Raw genomic sequence first — 16,110 nt, forward strand, 5'->3', positions numbered from 1 at the left:
TATGTCAAAATGGATTCTATTGTCATGTATAATTAAAAAGAATCAATGGGGAAAAACTAATCAGAATTCCATGAGAGATCCCTTTATCACTCTTGACCCAGGACCTCCCACTAGGCCCCTCTCAACACCGTCACCCTGGGGCCTGAGTTTCCAATACAGGAGCCCTTGGATGAACATCCACCTCACAGCCCTGGCTCTCCACAGCACAGCCCCAGGGCCGCCTGCCGAGGGAGCTGATGCCCAGCACCAAGGGCACCATCCACAGAGCCCCTGTGAAGACGCCCAGGTTCTGCTGTGAGCTCCCTTCCCCTGTCTGGAATCCCTGCTCATGGTATCAGGCCTGGTGCTCTTGCCCTCCATGACCTCTGGGGTAGACAGAGTTCTGCTGGCAGTGGTCTGGAGCTTCGGGTCACAAAGTGTTTTAGTCAGTTTTTTTTTTTTTTTCCTGCTGTGACAAAGACCCTGACCAGAACAATTGTAGAGGAGGAAAAGTTTATTTGGAGGCTCACAGTTTTAGAGGTCTCAGTCCATAGACACTAGGTTCCATTCCATTTGGGGCTCCAGGCGAGGCTGACCATCAAGGCACAAGAGGAGGGCAGAGGAAAGCAGCTCCCGTGATGACCAGGAAACAGAGAGAGCAAGGTCTCCACTCTCCAGATACAAATATATACCCAAAGACACGCCCTCCAATTCCCACCTCCTCTAGACACCCCGCCTGCCTCTAGTTCCCACTCAGTGAATCCCACCGGGGGATTAACTCACCGACTGGGTTAAGGCTCTCACAACCCCGTCATTTCCCTCTGAACCCTCTCACACTGCTCCCTGGGAGCCTTTGGGGGACAACTCATATCCAAGTCCTAGCACACAGGAAACAGAGTACCTGTCATCTGTGTCTAGACCCCTCGGTGCTCCAGCCCCATCAGAAGCCACCTGAAGCTGAGTTTTCTAATTGGCTACTGATTTCATAGGCTGAAGGGCCTTCCAGGGGTCACCCTGAAGGCTCTACCCAGAGAAGACCAGACCTGTTTAGTGGCCACAGCCTCCGAGGGCACTGGAGGACAAGATGCCGCGGCCTCTGCAGTCCTGTTCCCATCTGCATTCTCTTCCCCTCTTGCCCACAGCAGGGGCTGGTGCTGCCTCTGTCAGGGTCAGAGAATCCTCTGGCAAGAGAAGGAGGATCACAGATTGTCACACTTGGGAGAGACAACAGCCTGCACCTGTGGAGGTTCCTGAGCGCTGCTGTGTCGGGGGCACCCTCTACGTGTCAGCAACTTTTGGGGGACACCTCCCATCCGAGCCTTTCCACAAAGGAAAATCATGGGTTAAAATTTAAAATGAAAACCCATCCTTAAAATGCAGTAGCCTCTGTCTCAGGAGCAAGACCCGGATCCGAGAAGTGGAATACCTGTGTGCTCCTGTCCATCTGATCCGGGATGACCTGGTCTTCTCTTTCCCAGTTAATTAGGGAGAATAGGGCTGGGACCTGCTTACCTCTGTGATCAGGAGGACACTTGGAGACCTCTGAGTGCCTTAGAGGAAGGAGAATCAGCTGAAGAAAGCTTTCCTACAGGTGCAGTAGGAGAAGCAGTGGTGCTGGCTTGAGCAGGCAGGGTCCGAGCACATGCTTCAGATAAAGAAATCCATGTTTTCTTATCCAGGAGAGATGCCTGTCGGTTAATGGGGCAGGACCACTCGGTCCCTCGCGATCTGGCCCTTCCCCGTGTGAGCGCATAGGAAGGGAACTGGCACAGGTAGATGGAGCCTCATTGCCACCTCATCTCCTAAAAACATAAACCTGGCTCTCAGAAAGTGAGGACTCTGTGGCTCCAGGTGCCCTGTCACTTTCTTCCACCAGGAGCCCATGGTGGACATTTCCTCAGACAGCCCTGTCCCAATGTTGAGGTCACTCATAGCTACCAAGTGGAAAGAACGTGTCCCAGCATGACCCTCGCTCTCACCCAACCTGTGTGCTGCTGCTCTTCCCATCCAGGGGCCCAGCTGCCCGCGCCCCTGGCCTCACCCCTGCCTAGCATGGGGCCAGCGCTCGGCTGATTCTGTTTGTTTCCTGGAATCAAAATGAGTAGGGGTTGAGGAGGAAAGGAAAAGGAAAATACTCAGCATTTTATTCTATAAAAACTCATGTTCACTGGGTGCAGTGCTGCACTCCTGTAATCCCAGAGGCTCAGGAGGCTAAGGATCATGAGTTCAAAGCCAGACTCAGCAAAAGCGAGGTGCTAAGCAACTCCATGAGACCCTGTCTCTAAATAAAATACAAAATAGTGGGACTGGGGTTGTGGCTCAGTGGTAGAGGGCTCACCTAGCATGTGTGAGGCCCTGGGTTCGATCCTCAGCACCACATAAAAATAAATAAATAAAATAAAGATATTGTGTCCAACTACAACTAAAAAATAAATATTAAAAAAAAACTTAAAAAAATGCAAAATAGGGCTGGGGATGTGGCTTAGTGGTCAAGTGCCCCTGAGTTCAATCCCCAGTACCCTGCCCTCCCCCCACCACACACACAAAAAACACCACTAAAAAGCCCTCATGTTCTATCAAAATCTTTGAAAAAAACTCAGAATTTACGCCTTTCTTTTTTTAGGCCCACAGTTTGGTTTTCTTTATGTCTCTAACCTTTTCATTCGAGGCCTGAATGGAACAGGCTAACTGGCATCATGAAGACCTGGTGAAGGGTAGTGGAGGTGACTGCCTCCCACCGCACACAGGAGGAACCAGAGTAAGAAACAGAGAATGTCTAGTGCCCCTGGGACTCAGGAGACGGACGGCATGTGTTCTCCTCCATTGCTTGACCCCCAGTAAAAAAGTGACTAGATTTTATTGCTTGTGAGTGGTCAGCCCTGGGCAGGGCACTTTACCTGCCCACTCCTGTTTCCTTGACTTTCCTTATTTCCTTGATTAAGTCATCCACCTCTGCTGACTTTCTGTGAGAATTACATGAGATTTGGGGGATGTTTAGGTGTCAACCAGGTTCTCCCCTGGGGTTCCACTATCTTCCCCCATACCACAAGAGTTTGCTCATTTCTAAAGCCTTGGACTTCTCTTGATTGACAGTCCTACGGGGAGCAGGGCAGAAACTGTGAAGCCAGCCTACCCTGTGCTGGAGGGCTGGCTTGGTCCCATGTCAGCTGTGAGACTCTGGACTAGTTTCCTAGTCTGACCCTCGGTTTCCTGATGTGAAAATTTGGAATAATGATTCTCACCTCCCAGAGGTGCCTGGAGGATCAGCTGAGATGGGACAAGGATTCAAACACCCAGCTCAGCTTGGCCCTGGCCCCGCCTATCCTGACCCCCACCCACTCATGGGCCCCCAAAGGTGTCCTTTTCCTTTTGTTCCACTGTGCAGGCCTCTTGCTACTCCTTGGCAATTTTCTAGTAAGGAATCCTTACCTCTTTCACTGTGGGGAGTGAAATGGAGGAAGCAGATCCCAAGCCTTTCTTCCCCAAAGGTGACATGACTTGGGATCCCCACTGCAGGGGCAGCAGGAAAAGGGAGCCCACTCCCTTTTCACCCTTCACCCTAAGGGAGCCCACTCTAGTTTCACCCTTCACACTCAGCTTGAGCATACAGGACTTGCATTTTATGCCTTTTCTGCACCTTGTACCTCTATGGTGACCTGTGAGGTAGATGGATCCTGACAGAGCCATTTAGTATTGTTCAGCCCAGACACCCAAGGTGACTTTGTAGGCGGCGCCAAACCAACTGGTGTTGTCTGAACACATGACACATCTGCCCCCTAGTGGCCATAGAGGGAAAGGCATTGGCTGCTCCCAGCTAAACTTGCTAAGACTGAATGATGGCATGTGTGTGTGTGTGTGTGTGTGTGTGTATGTGTGTGTGTGTGAGTGTGTATGTGTGTAGGGGGCTGGGTGACATGAACATTCACCAGGATAGATCTTATATGGTGGGGAGAGTTGTTACCTGAATGCCCAGCAGCATGACCCAGCACAAATCCAAGGTAGGACAATAAATAGAGTCATCACCTGGGTTCATTCAATCAGCAAGCTTTACTGGAGTATCTACCCAGTATGTGTGGTTCTAGGCAGTGGGATCATGTGGGTGATCATGCTAGGCAATAGGAGTGGGTCTCAGCAAGATGGTGATGATGACTTTGCGGCACTCTTTCCGTCACTGAAACATGAATTTGAACAACCATCCATGCACAGAAATTACTTCACAAGAGCTAAGAATCCAGGTGAGGGATTACAGGACCTGGATAGGAAGAGAAACATTGAAGAGGAAGGGAAGGTGGATTCACATTATCTTGTAACCTCTCCATAGCTTGTGCCATTCAGTATGGAGAGAGGTGCCCTGCGTGGCGGGGAAGGAGAGCCCCAGTCATTCCCAGTGCTGGACAGCTCCTGTGGATCCAGCCTCAGGAGTTTGACAGAAGGGCTGAGTGGATATTTAAAAAGCAGGATCCAACAGTATGGTTCCTACCAGAGACTCACTTCAGTCTTGAGGATACACAACTGGCTGAAAGTGAAGAAATGGAAAAGGATATTCCAAGGAAATAATAACCAAAAGAGAGCAGAAGTGAGTGTGCTTACATCGGAGAAAACAGACTTTAAGACAAAAACTGTGCAAGAGAAAAAAAATCATTCTAGAATGATGAAGTCATAAATATATGTGCCCAACATTGGAGTCACTAAATATATAAAGAATATATTAGCAGAATAGAAGAAAGAGATAGATAGCAATGCAATAATAATAGGAGACTTCAGCTCTCCAGTTTCAATAATGGATGGAATATCCAGACAGAAAATCAATAAAGAAAGCATGGAGTTAACATTGTAGATCAAATGGAACTAGCAGACTCAGAGCATTCTATTCAACCACAGCGGAACACATATTCTTTTCTAGTGCACACAGAGAATTCTCCAGGATAGATCATATATGAGACCACAAAACAATTCTTAATCCATTTAGGAAGATTGAAATCCTATCAAGTATTTTTCCCAACCACACTGTAATGAAACTAGAAGTCAATAATGGCAGAAAAGTTGAAGTCCACAAATGTGGAAATCAAAAGATGTCCTTCTGGACAACCAGTGGGGCAAAGAACAAATCTAAAGGATGTCTGGGGGTGTGGCTCAGGGGTGGCGCTTGACTAGTGAGGACAGGGTTTGATTCTAAGCACTGCACATCCAAAAAAAAAAAAATAGGTAAATAATTCAAAAAAGGGAAATCAAAGGGGGAATAAAAATGATATTTTAAGACAAAGAAAATAAAAACAGAACACACCAAAACTTATGAGATGCAACAAAAGCATTTCTAAGAAGGAAATTTGTAATGATCATGTTAAGAAAAAGAAAGATCACTAACAAGCAACTTAATCATACACCTACAGAAACAAGGAAAAAGAGAACAAACCAAGCCCAAAGTTAGCAGAGGGAAGGAAATAATAAATATCAGAAAAGAGAAAATTGAAAAAACTAGAAAACAATGGGAAAGAACAATGAAACTAGGATTTGGTTGTTTGAAAAGATAAAGGAAATAGACGAACCTTTAGCTATCCTAAGAATAAAAGGGAGAAGACCCGAGTAAATAAAATACTTAGGAATAAATTTAACCAAGGAAGTGAAGGATCTGTATACTGAAAATTATAAAACATTCATGAAAGAGACTGAGGAAGACACAAACGGGAAAGTGTCCTGTGTCATTGGAAGTAATAGTGCTGTGAAAAATGTCTCCATCACCCAAAGTGATCTACAGACCCAATGGGATTGCATCAAACTAAAAAAAATTCTGCACAGAAAAAATAAATAGATAAACAACAACACAACAAAACAAAACAAAACAAACAAACAAACAAAAACAACCAACAGGGTGAAAGAGTCAACCTGAAAAATAAAGGAAAATATTTCTAAACCGGACTTTCAATAATGGGTTAGTATCTAAAATATAAAAGGAATTCAAACAACTCAATAGTAAGAAAACATAATCTGATTAAAAATTGAGCACAGAACCTTATTAGATATTCCTCAAAAGAAGACCTACGGATAGCCAAGAGATCAATGAACAACAACAACAAAACAGTCAACATCAGTGATCATCAGAGATTTGCCAATCAAAACCACATGAGTTATCACCTCCCATCTACGAGAATGGCCATCATCAAAGACAGAAACTAACAAAAATTGGAGTGGACACAGAGAGAAGGGAACCCTTGGGTCCTGTTGGTGGGAATGCAAATTGGTACAACTATCATGGAGAACACTATGGAGTTTCTTCAAAAGATTAAAGCCAGAACTATCATATGATCCAACAATCCAATTTTGGGTACATAGCCAAAGGAAATGACCATAAAAAGAGATGTCCACTCCTATGTCCTTTGTAGCTTTATTCATATTAGTGAAGACATGGAATCAGCCTGAATGTCCATCAATAGATGAAAGGATTAAGAAAGTGTTGTGGGCATGGTGTGTGTGTGTGTGTGTGTGTGTGTGTGTGTGTGTGTGTACATACAATGGAATATTTTTCAGTCTTAAAAAGAAGGGACATACTGACACTTGATACAACATGGGTGGACTTTGAGGATATTTGCTAAGTGAAATAAGCCAGTTATTAAAGGGTAAGCACCATGTGGTTCCAACTAGGTGAAGTACCTAGAGTAATCAAGCTCCTAGAGCAGATAGCAGAACGGTGGGGGGCTGGGGGAGGAGGACACAGAGGATTGCATTTTAATACGAACTTTTAGGGAGGGAGAGAAGGTTCTGGTGCTCACCCAGCCCTGGCTTGGCCATAGGAAGAAGATGGCAACGCAGCTCCTGCTCAGAAGGACCCTGTGACGCTACTCGCCCTGTAGCACTGGCAGAGGCCCTCTGCGAACGTGGGTTTTCTGGGTTGTCCCTAGGCAACCTGACTAAGCCCCCGGCATCCCGGGGCCACATGCACCCGTGTCCCCACCCAGCTTGCCCTCCTCAGACATGTGTTGATAGTGTTGTCCACCAAAGCAACTGGGACCTTGGAGAAGATGAGATCATCACGCCTCTTCCGCACGTACCTAACAGATCCCAGCAGTTAGCCTGCTGCTGCCTCTACACAAAGGTGACACACGAGAGGACAGCCACTCCATGCTCCGAAACTTGGCTCTCTTGGTCGGTAGGTGTGGAGTCAACAAATGCCTCCCCGATGCAAGACAGCCTGGAGCCTAGAGCAGCTCACCTGTTCTAGACGCTTCCTTTCATCGGTAGACACTGAGGCCCTGAACAGGATCTTCCAGGACCGCTGGATATGCGAGTGACAAACCTGGGGCCCAGGCATTCTGGCCCACGCTCCCTTCACACCACGGGCCTGCTCCTGTCCCACCAGCCAGGGTCGTAGCGACCCAAGTCCACAGACGACCCCAAACTTGGTTCTTGGTGCTGAGCTCCTTTATCCCCCAGATTGGTCTTTAGAAATACTCAGAAATGACAAAGTGGCTTTATTGGTAGTTTTCCTTCTGTTCCCAATTCCGTACAATAAACAGCCAAATAAAACAAGAATAAATAAAATAAATAGGCAGGAGAAAGTCATAATAATCAGAACATTTCTCAACGGTGAAGTGTCAGTGATGGCAGGAGTGAGTCATGTTCTAGAGAATTCTGCCAGCGGGTATTTCCTCTCACTCTTCAGATGGAGCAACGGAGCCAGAGAGGCACTCGAGGGGTGGCTGTGAGGAAAGAGAACCAATCATTTAGCACATTTACCTAAAACCCCACACTCCAGTCCACGTTATCCTAGTCACCAGAGCCACCAATGTATGCTTCATCCCTCTGTAAATGTCTGTCCCTGCAGCACAGAGCAACAGTTCCTGGAATTGCATCCAAAGGGCCTTGAGGATAATCATAGTTGTGGTTTCAGAGATGCTCCAATAGCATTTATATAATACTGTGAAATTTACAGGAGAAAATATTCCTTTTGGACAGTGATTTATCAGGCAGAGTGACAGGATTTGGAGATGTGGGAGTGAGTTCAAGTAATAAAGAAACATCTCATTGGGCATTTTCTTGGTCCAGCTCTTGGGAGAAACTTGCCAGTTTGTGTGGCAATGCACTGAGAGCCCCAGGACCTTCCCTTGCGATTGAGGAAGGCCTGGGGAGAAGGGCCATTCAGGATTCTGAGCTAATCTGATTATCCAATGCATGGGAGGAGTGGTAGAGAGAATGAGTGCTTTCTCTCTCCTTCCAACTTGCACCAAGTGCTAGTTTTGTGAGCTGACTGGCTCCAAGATCCCCTGGAAGGGACCCCGAGACTTGAGCTTCATTGGGGTCTGTTGAGTCCTGTTCTGGGGACAGTGCTGCGAGCCTGTGCCCAGGAACAGAGAGCTCTCCCTGCTCTGCTAAGTGCAGCCCTCTCTGCCTTGGGTTCAGGGAAGACATTTTTAATTCATATACCATAAAGATCATCTTTTATAGTATGTAATTCAGTGGATTTTAGTATATTCAGATCGATGTGACCATCATCACTACCCAATGCTAGAACGTCTTCATCACCTCAAAAACAAACCTCATGCCCACTAGCAGTCACACCCAATTTCCTTCCTTCTTCTTGCCTTCAGTTCCTGGCAACCACTAATCTACTTTCTGTCTCTTTAGATCTGTTCATTCTGGACACTTTGTATAAATGGAATCATATAATATGTGATTTTTGTGGTTGACTTCTTTCATTTAGCAGAGTATTTTCCAAGTTCATCCATATGGTAGCATGTATCAGCTCTTCATTCCTTTTTAATGACTGAGTAGTCTTCCATTGTATGGATATACTGTATTTTATTTATCCCATTATATGTTGATGCAATCAAGGAGAATTTGGGCACTGTTCTGTGCTGCACTTGAAGCCTACAGACAATTAGCATGTTTTTCCATTCCCTTATCAAATCTGTGATTTAGGAAGATGGCTAAGTTATGCCATTGAAAGCCACAGGGCAAAGATGAAGGATGATGGGTTTTGGTCGTTGGTTATTCTTCTAAACAGGAAAGAAATATCAAGGTCACCTGGGAACGTTTGTGCCAGAAGCAAGCCTGATCTCCTCTCTCTCCCTCTCTCTCTCTCTCTCTCTGCATCTCTCAGCTTTCCTCTCTGTCACTCTTCCTCTCTCAGCTCAAAGCCATAAAGCCACAGGCTTCAAAGAGCAGCTCATCTTGGGGTGAGAGCCCCACGGTGGTTTCAGCCTTGTCTCATATTTCCCCTGGCAACTCTGTTGAAAATCAGCCGACCACACTCCTTCCTGGAATGTGCATGACTGATAATTGCCTCTTGCACAATTATCTGCCAAACTCTGTTGCTAATGAAATGAATGATTTAGTTATCCTTGTTAGTAATAGCCCGACTCGCACAAAAGACCGCTGTGGCATCCGTGAGGCTGGCCGGGATGCTGGGGGAGGCACCTGCGCGCAGTCCTTACAGTCACTCTCTCATCTCTGCTAACTGGGGGGGAGGGGAGGGTGCCCATAGCCTGGTCCCTGCACCTTCCCCACGATGCATCAAGAGCTGGGAGCATCTAGGGGCAGAACAGGAACAGACCCGAGATGAGCTTTCTGTTCGCGGATTGTGACCCACTAAAGTCTGAGGCTGCTTCCTCCCGCACCTGGTGAAGGAGGCTTGGGATGATGTGCAATCTGCCAGGTTTACTGCCATCCAGGGAGGAAGCGGCTGACTGGCAGACAGAGGCTGCATCGGGGCATCCTGAACCACCCCTCCCGGGACCCCACCACGGGTGGCTCCCGCCCTGGCACCCAAGGAGCACCCTTTCCTTTTCCCACAGTGCCAGACCTCCACTCCCCCGCCTCCCAGCAGGACCGCCCAGGACCCTCAGGTTTCCTGATGGTCCAGTCTAGCTCTATTACCCATTCTGGCTGATTTCTAAGGAAATAGATCACCATCAAGAAAATGGACAGAAGAGGGTACACGGCTGGGGGATCGGAACTGATCAAGGTACATAGAGAGAAATAAGCATAGTTATTTGAAGAAAATTTTGTTACAAACATAAATGCACACACACACACACGCGCGCACACACACACACACACTGTTCTCCTCCTCTGGTCTTCTGGAAGATTCTACTCAGGGGTAACTTCCTCAGGCTGGGAAATAGCTGTCCAGAGTTGTGATTGGAAAATGTGCTTAAGGGACTTTTATGAAATGAGCAGAACCGTTCAGCGGACTATTCACAAGAGAGCTGGGTACTGGGGGCTGTTGGAGGAGCTGGTGTCTGTACACGACCTGGCCTCACCCCTCTTACTGGTTTGGCTCTGGATAAGCCAATTGATCCACAGCAAAATTTAGTAGGTGCTCAAAATATGCTTGTAGAGCTACGTGTTTATTTATTTTGACAGCTACCCGAATGTCACTTTCTAAATATTTTGACGCAGCTTACAACAATAATAATGAAACAAAGGAAGAACTAAATTATGTGAGAGGGACACATGAGTGAAGAATATAGTGAAGTTAAAGATGAAATCAGTACCTGAAAATTATTGAGACCAGAAAGGCTGCACTTTAACCCTGAGAGGCACAGCCCTTCCTGATTTTGATAGACACTTCCCTGGGTTCTGATCAAGAGGATCTGTGGGGGCAGAGGGTGGTGCCCTGATGGCATCCCTGGATGGAGAAAGAGAAGGGCCTGGTGAGGACTGCTTTTCTCCTTGTTGGCACTTATCAATTCGAGCCAGATACCGCCCAGCTCATTTTCATTATCAAGAGTGGCTGTTTTCAACATTGTATACAAAGTAGCAATGCTCTTCTAAAATCCAATGGAGGGTAGGGACTTTATTTAGTTTAGATGGGGCTGGGTACTGGCCAATTTTCTAGACCTCTCATTTCCTACACAGGGACTGCTGAATCCCAAGGGTCTGGAAACTCCTTCTCTGTTCTACGCAAATGGATGGATGTACAGAAAGAAAGAGGGAGAGAGGGTGGGAGAGGGAGGAGAAAGGAAAGAAGGGTTTTTATTACTACTTTATGATATTGTAGTAAGAACCAACACGAATATTTTTACTTTGAATCTGGTAAATTGAGATTTCTTTTTCTGTGCATCAAACTTCCCTTTGATTCTTTAAATCCCAATATAACAAACTATGATGTCAAGAGACTGAAGAGATAGAACGATGTTCTTGTTAAGTATATGGGCTCTGGAACCAGACTGCCTCAGTTTGAACCCTGGCCCTTACTTATTAGCTGCGTGATACTGGACAAGTTACGTACCGTTTCTGTGCCTCGGTTTCTTCATCAGTAGAAGGGAGTGTCAATAGTACCTACCTTGCAGGGTTGTTGGGAGCATAAAATACACTAGTGTGTATGTGGGTTTAGAATCATGTATGACACCGGGTGATGATGTAATCAACACTGGCTGTTGTTATGGGTATGTAAGTGTGTGATTCTTTGCCGTACCAGTTTTTGCACATATAATTTCTGGTCCTCCGGTATGTATCCTATTTCACTTCAGGACCCACAGGGGGCTTGTTCACTCAGCAGATGGCCAAGGATTTCCCCACATGCTGCAGCGAGTTCTGTGAATGTGGTTGGTTGGGCAAGGACGGGGGGCGGGGGGCAGCTTCTGTGCCTTTCGCTGTTTTGCTGGGGAAGACGGACTCTGTGGAGGCATCCAGGTCCAATCTTATTTTATGGTTGTGGGATGTTCCCAAACTCCTTCCTAATCTATATGATCTGTAAGTCCAGAGGGCGTCTGCTGGGGGAGACGGGTGGTCAGCGAATGCTTTCTTCCTAACAGTTTCCGGGCTGGGCTGGAGCAGAGAACCCTGGACTGCTGTGGGTTTCACCTAAAGTTCCTGGTCCTCTTCTCTGACCTGCTTCCTAGGGACAAGGTGGTGTTGCAGGGTGTCAGATGCTCCACAGGGGACTTCCCAGGGTCTCCCATAAGAATCCTAAGGGGCCACATGCATGTCAAGGTTGTTGGTATAAACTCAAAGTGAGAGCTGGCAGGGTCCACAGCCAGAACCTCGAGCTGGACAGTTCACACCTCCCCAACCCATCACTCTAGTCATTCTAGAAGGTTCCTGTGGTTCCACCTGTCTGTCCAGGTGGCAAGCTATCATTTCCTGCAAGGACTTGCAATTTGCTTTGCAAGACCAAACTCTCAGGCTGAAGTCGGTGGTACAGACAGTGCTCACCACGGAGGGTGAAGAGGAAAGGAGGAGAGGGAGACTTGGTGTCAGAAGTGGGACTTCCGTTTGAGCAGGAAGTGAAGGAAGAAGCTGGGAATATCAGGGATGCAGGAATGGGTATATGAGGGTGTGCTGGGCTGGGAGAGAGGAGACCAGGAGAGCATGGGAGTGGTAAATGGAGTGTGGATCTTGGATGAGGAGGGTCTGCCTGGAGCAGAGATAACCCTGAAGCCCCATTGGAATAGATTTGGCTTGATTCTCTAGGAAACAGCACAGACATGTTGGGGGAGGGGTTCACAAGGAAGGCCTTGTCTTCTGCCTGATCCTGGCTGGGAATCTGCCCTCCAGTGTCAAGGGTGGTTGGAATGAGGTCTGTCGCAGTATGTGTAAAGGTACACACATGTAGCCTGCAGGTGTGACCAGGTGTGCTTGCACACAACCATTATCTCTGCTGAGTTTTCCAGTCCCTTAATCCTTCTGGCTCTGAGCTTGTGATCTGGGCTAACATACAAATGACTTTATAAGTCTTAGCAGGACCACAGGGTGCCATCATGTCAGAAGGGGAAACCAAGGGGCTGGGGTTGTAGCTCAGTGGTAGAGCACTTGCCTAGCATGTGTGAGGCTCTGGGGTCCATCCTCAGCACCACATAAAAAATAAATAACTAAAATAAAGGTACTGTGTCCATCTACTAAAACTAAATAAACAAAGGTATTGTGTCCATCTATAAATAAAAAATATTTTTTAAAATGAAGGTGAAACCAAGGCACTGTATTCTAAAGAAGCTGGTTCTAGGAGCTGCCCTTGAATCATTGTGGAGTCCAATTTCAGGTGGGGGCTTCCACAACTCCTTTACTCAGCAATCTGGCTTCTAAAATGGTTTCTTTCCCTCATCTTTTATAAAGCCAGGAGAAGGGTGTTACCTAAGAGAGGCTATTTGGACAAATAACCATTTTAATCATTTCTCAGTGGTGCAGGTTGGTGGAGGGGGCTGGGAGGGAGAGGGTTGCTCCTGGGGTTTCCAGTCACCCCAGTACTCCTTTAGACAGACCATCAGTGAGTGGAGAGTGTGGTGGGGAGGGGGCTTGTAGAGGACTCGTAAGGCTCAGAAAGGAGCATAACCCTTCAGCACGTGGGAAAGAGTGGCAGAAAAAGGAAGAAGACTTAAACTTGAGGTGATAGGGGGTGGCCGAACCTGGGGAAGCTCATGATGCAGGTGACGTCCCAGTGGATAGTGCTCCTCGGATAGAAGTGTCTTTGGTAAGAGGGAGGAGTGTGAGGCCATGTGTCCTGAGGTCACCTCCCCATAGTACTGACCACCTGAGTTCCTCCTGTCCCCTCTTGAGAGCTGCCGCCATCATCCCTTGTCCTCTGAGTGGCTACCTCCCACTCCTGGGTGCCTTTTATTCTCTTTCTCCCTTGGGCTGTGAGAAGGGCAGAGTGCCCAGCCAGGGAATGGACATGGATGTGTGTGGTTGTGCATGCGTGTGTGTGTGTGTGTGTGTAGGGGCTGGGGCTGACAACAGGTCAGAGCACAGGAGTAGAGAGATTCTGGGAGGTGAGGCTGCCCTGAGGTCAGCTGTGTACCCTGGAGCCCAGAGGACTCTTCACTCAGACATCAACAGCCTGCAAGACCCCGAGAGGCCAGAGCAGCTTCCATCACTGACCAGAGGAGACCCCGAGGAGCCCAGGAGAAGCCACAGGAGTAAGTTAGGCTCTGAAAGGTTGGGTGTGGCTGGGCTCAGTGAGAGGTGGGAGGAGCCAGGGATGCTCAGAAAGATCTGGACCCACAGAGCAAGAGAGGAGGGGAAAAGGGAAACTAGGGGACCTTCGTGCCCTCTGTCTGTGACTTGATGCACAGTATCTACATCTCTGTTCCTTGGGCCCTGCAATTCAGAGGTCACGGCCAGGGGCCGGAAATTCCAAGTAAAGGAAGGAAGGGTGTGAGGTGTGGTACAAGTGGGGCCCACGGGGTCTCCCCAGTGGAGTATGGTGGGTGGTCATAGTCAACCTTTGAAGGCAAGAATGGAGGGGTGGCCCTGAGGCTGGTGGTCAGGTCGGGGAGACTGAGGAACCAGGTTCTATAGGCCCTCAGTGGGTAATAGTAAGTAGAGAGGGTGGTGGTTTTGGACAAGACCCAGATTTTGCTTCTACTTACAGGTGCTCATGATGCCAGTACCGTGGAAAGCTCTGGAATAAAAACACTGGGCCTTAGGCCGTGGAGGTAGGAGACGGTATCATGTAATGAAAGTTTTCATTGTTTTCACCTGCCACAGCCTTAATGTCAGATGCTTGGGGAACAAGAGGTGGGGACGAATGGGCCTTGGAGCTGGCTGATGGGAGGACTCGGGGCAGGTGGGTGGCCAGTCTGCCTGTCACCTCTGCCCTTTGCTTCTCTAGATTCACAAACAAATCCCTGGTTCCTGGTGCCCTTGCCGCTCCCTGTCACCCTCTTTGTTGTTCTCTGCCTCCTTCAGGTGATGGTGGGCTCCTGCTCCACGTCCTGATGGGGCTCTCTGGAGCTGACAGGACCCTTTACTGCCTACAACTTGGGCCTGGTGCTTCTTCAAGGTATATGTTTTATGAGGTAAGGCTGCTCAGCGCTTTCGGCAGAGTTCCAGCGTCTATTTCTTCCTGGGGAGCCCAAAGGATAAATAAAGCTATGAGTTTCTGACTTGAAAAGTTCCAAAGCCCAGGCGGGGATATAGGCAGGGGCTGGGATTCTGTTTGTCCCTGTTACCAACTTCTGTCCTCCATTTTCTTAAATAGAGGAGCAGAGGTCAGTGGAAAGCAAGAGCGGAATTCCTAAAAGACCCTCCTCTCCCTCCCCTTTCTATCTGGGCTGCTAGCCTTGCCCCAGCTTTCTGAGCCCCCATACCCGGTGTTCCACCCAGTTGCCTGGTCACTCAGCAAGTGACATTGAGCATATGCTTTGCGCCAGACCCTGCTAGGACCTACAGAGAAGGTCTGCCTGCTCCGGAGGAGCTCACAGATTAGGAAGAAGGGTAGGGACAGATGTGGAACCGGGCTGTGGCAATTCGGTGTTAGCAGACAACAGAGAGCAAGGAAACAGTCTCTGGGCCAGGAAGTGGGGGTCCAGGAAAGTTTTGGAGCGGGTGGTAGTAATCAGGGCTTATGATGGGCAAGAGGCTGCTCTGGGCATTTTGTGAGATCCTTTCATCGGACCCTCACAACAGCACTGCTGGAGGCACAGAACTTAGTGACTTAGCTGGTGGCAAGTGGTAGAAGCAGAATTCAATAGCACTGTCCTTCCTGCAGAGCTCGCATCTTCCACCCCGGAGCTCCCCCTCCTGGTGAGCCAGCGGGGAGCAGGGCCTGGAGAAGGAGGTCCCAAGCTAAGCTCCTCCCCCTTCTCTCCCTCGCTGCCTTCATTAGCTCATCTTCAGTCCGACCACCACATTACCCACAGAAAACACCCAAACACCCAAAGGATCTTACATTGCCTTCTGGGGACCCTGATGACCTTCCCATGTAGCGAGAAAGCACTGAACTTCTGGGATGGGTGCATGAAGCCTCAGGTCCTTTCTGGCCTCCGCCTTCCCCTCCAGCCTGGCCTCCCTCAGCTCCCTGCCAGCAGCCCTCATCCAACACCGGCCTCCCTCCACATACAGGGGCGTGGTCAGGCCCCCAGAGCTGGGCTCATTGCTGTCTTTCCACCAGTCTTTCAACCCCGGCTGCCCTTCTCCCCAGGCCCCCTGACAAATGGCCACACAGCCTTTAGACTCAGGTCAGTTGTCGCCTCTCTGCAAGCCTTTCCCTTCTCTCCTAGGCCTGGCTATTTGTTTTCCTGCTGGGTTTCCACACTATCCTCAGCAGCGGGCGGCTGGAGCCCACTCCACCAGCTGTGGAGCGCTGGTTGGTGGGTCTCTTCCCAAGTCCATGTTCAGGGATGTCTTGCTAAATAGCTGGAAGTCAGGCCCCGCAGTATTTACACCACAGAAATTCACACACACCACAGATGAGCC

General features: G+C 48.4%; 1 long non-coding RNA gene across 1 annotated transcript; it reads left to right on the top strand.

Moving 5' to 3' along the window:
* The first annotated feature begins 13,163 nt into the window (after positions 1-13,163).
* LOC143396637 (uncharacterized) lies at positions 13,164-14,704 on the top strand. Its single transcript, XR_013091117.1, has 3 exons — positions 13,164-13,829; positions 14,285-14,348; positions 14,602-14,704. It is a non-coding gene; the product is annotated as an uncharacterized LOC143396637 (long non-coding RNA).
* The last annotated feature ends 1,406 nt before the right edge of the window (positions 14,705-16,110 follow it).

Source organism: Callospermophilus lateralis, chromosome 4 (assembly GCF_048772815.1).
Source record: "Callospermophilus lateralis isolate mCalLat2 chromosome 4, mCalLat2.hap1, whole genome shotgun sequence".
NCBI classification, from domain to species: Eukaryota; Metazoa; Chordata; class Mammalia; order Rodentia; family Sciuridae; genus Callospermophilus; species Callospermophilus lateralis.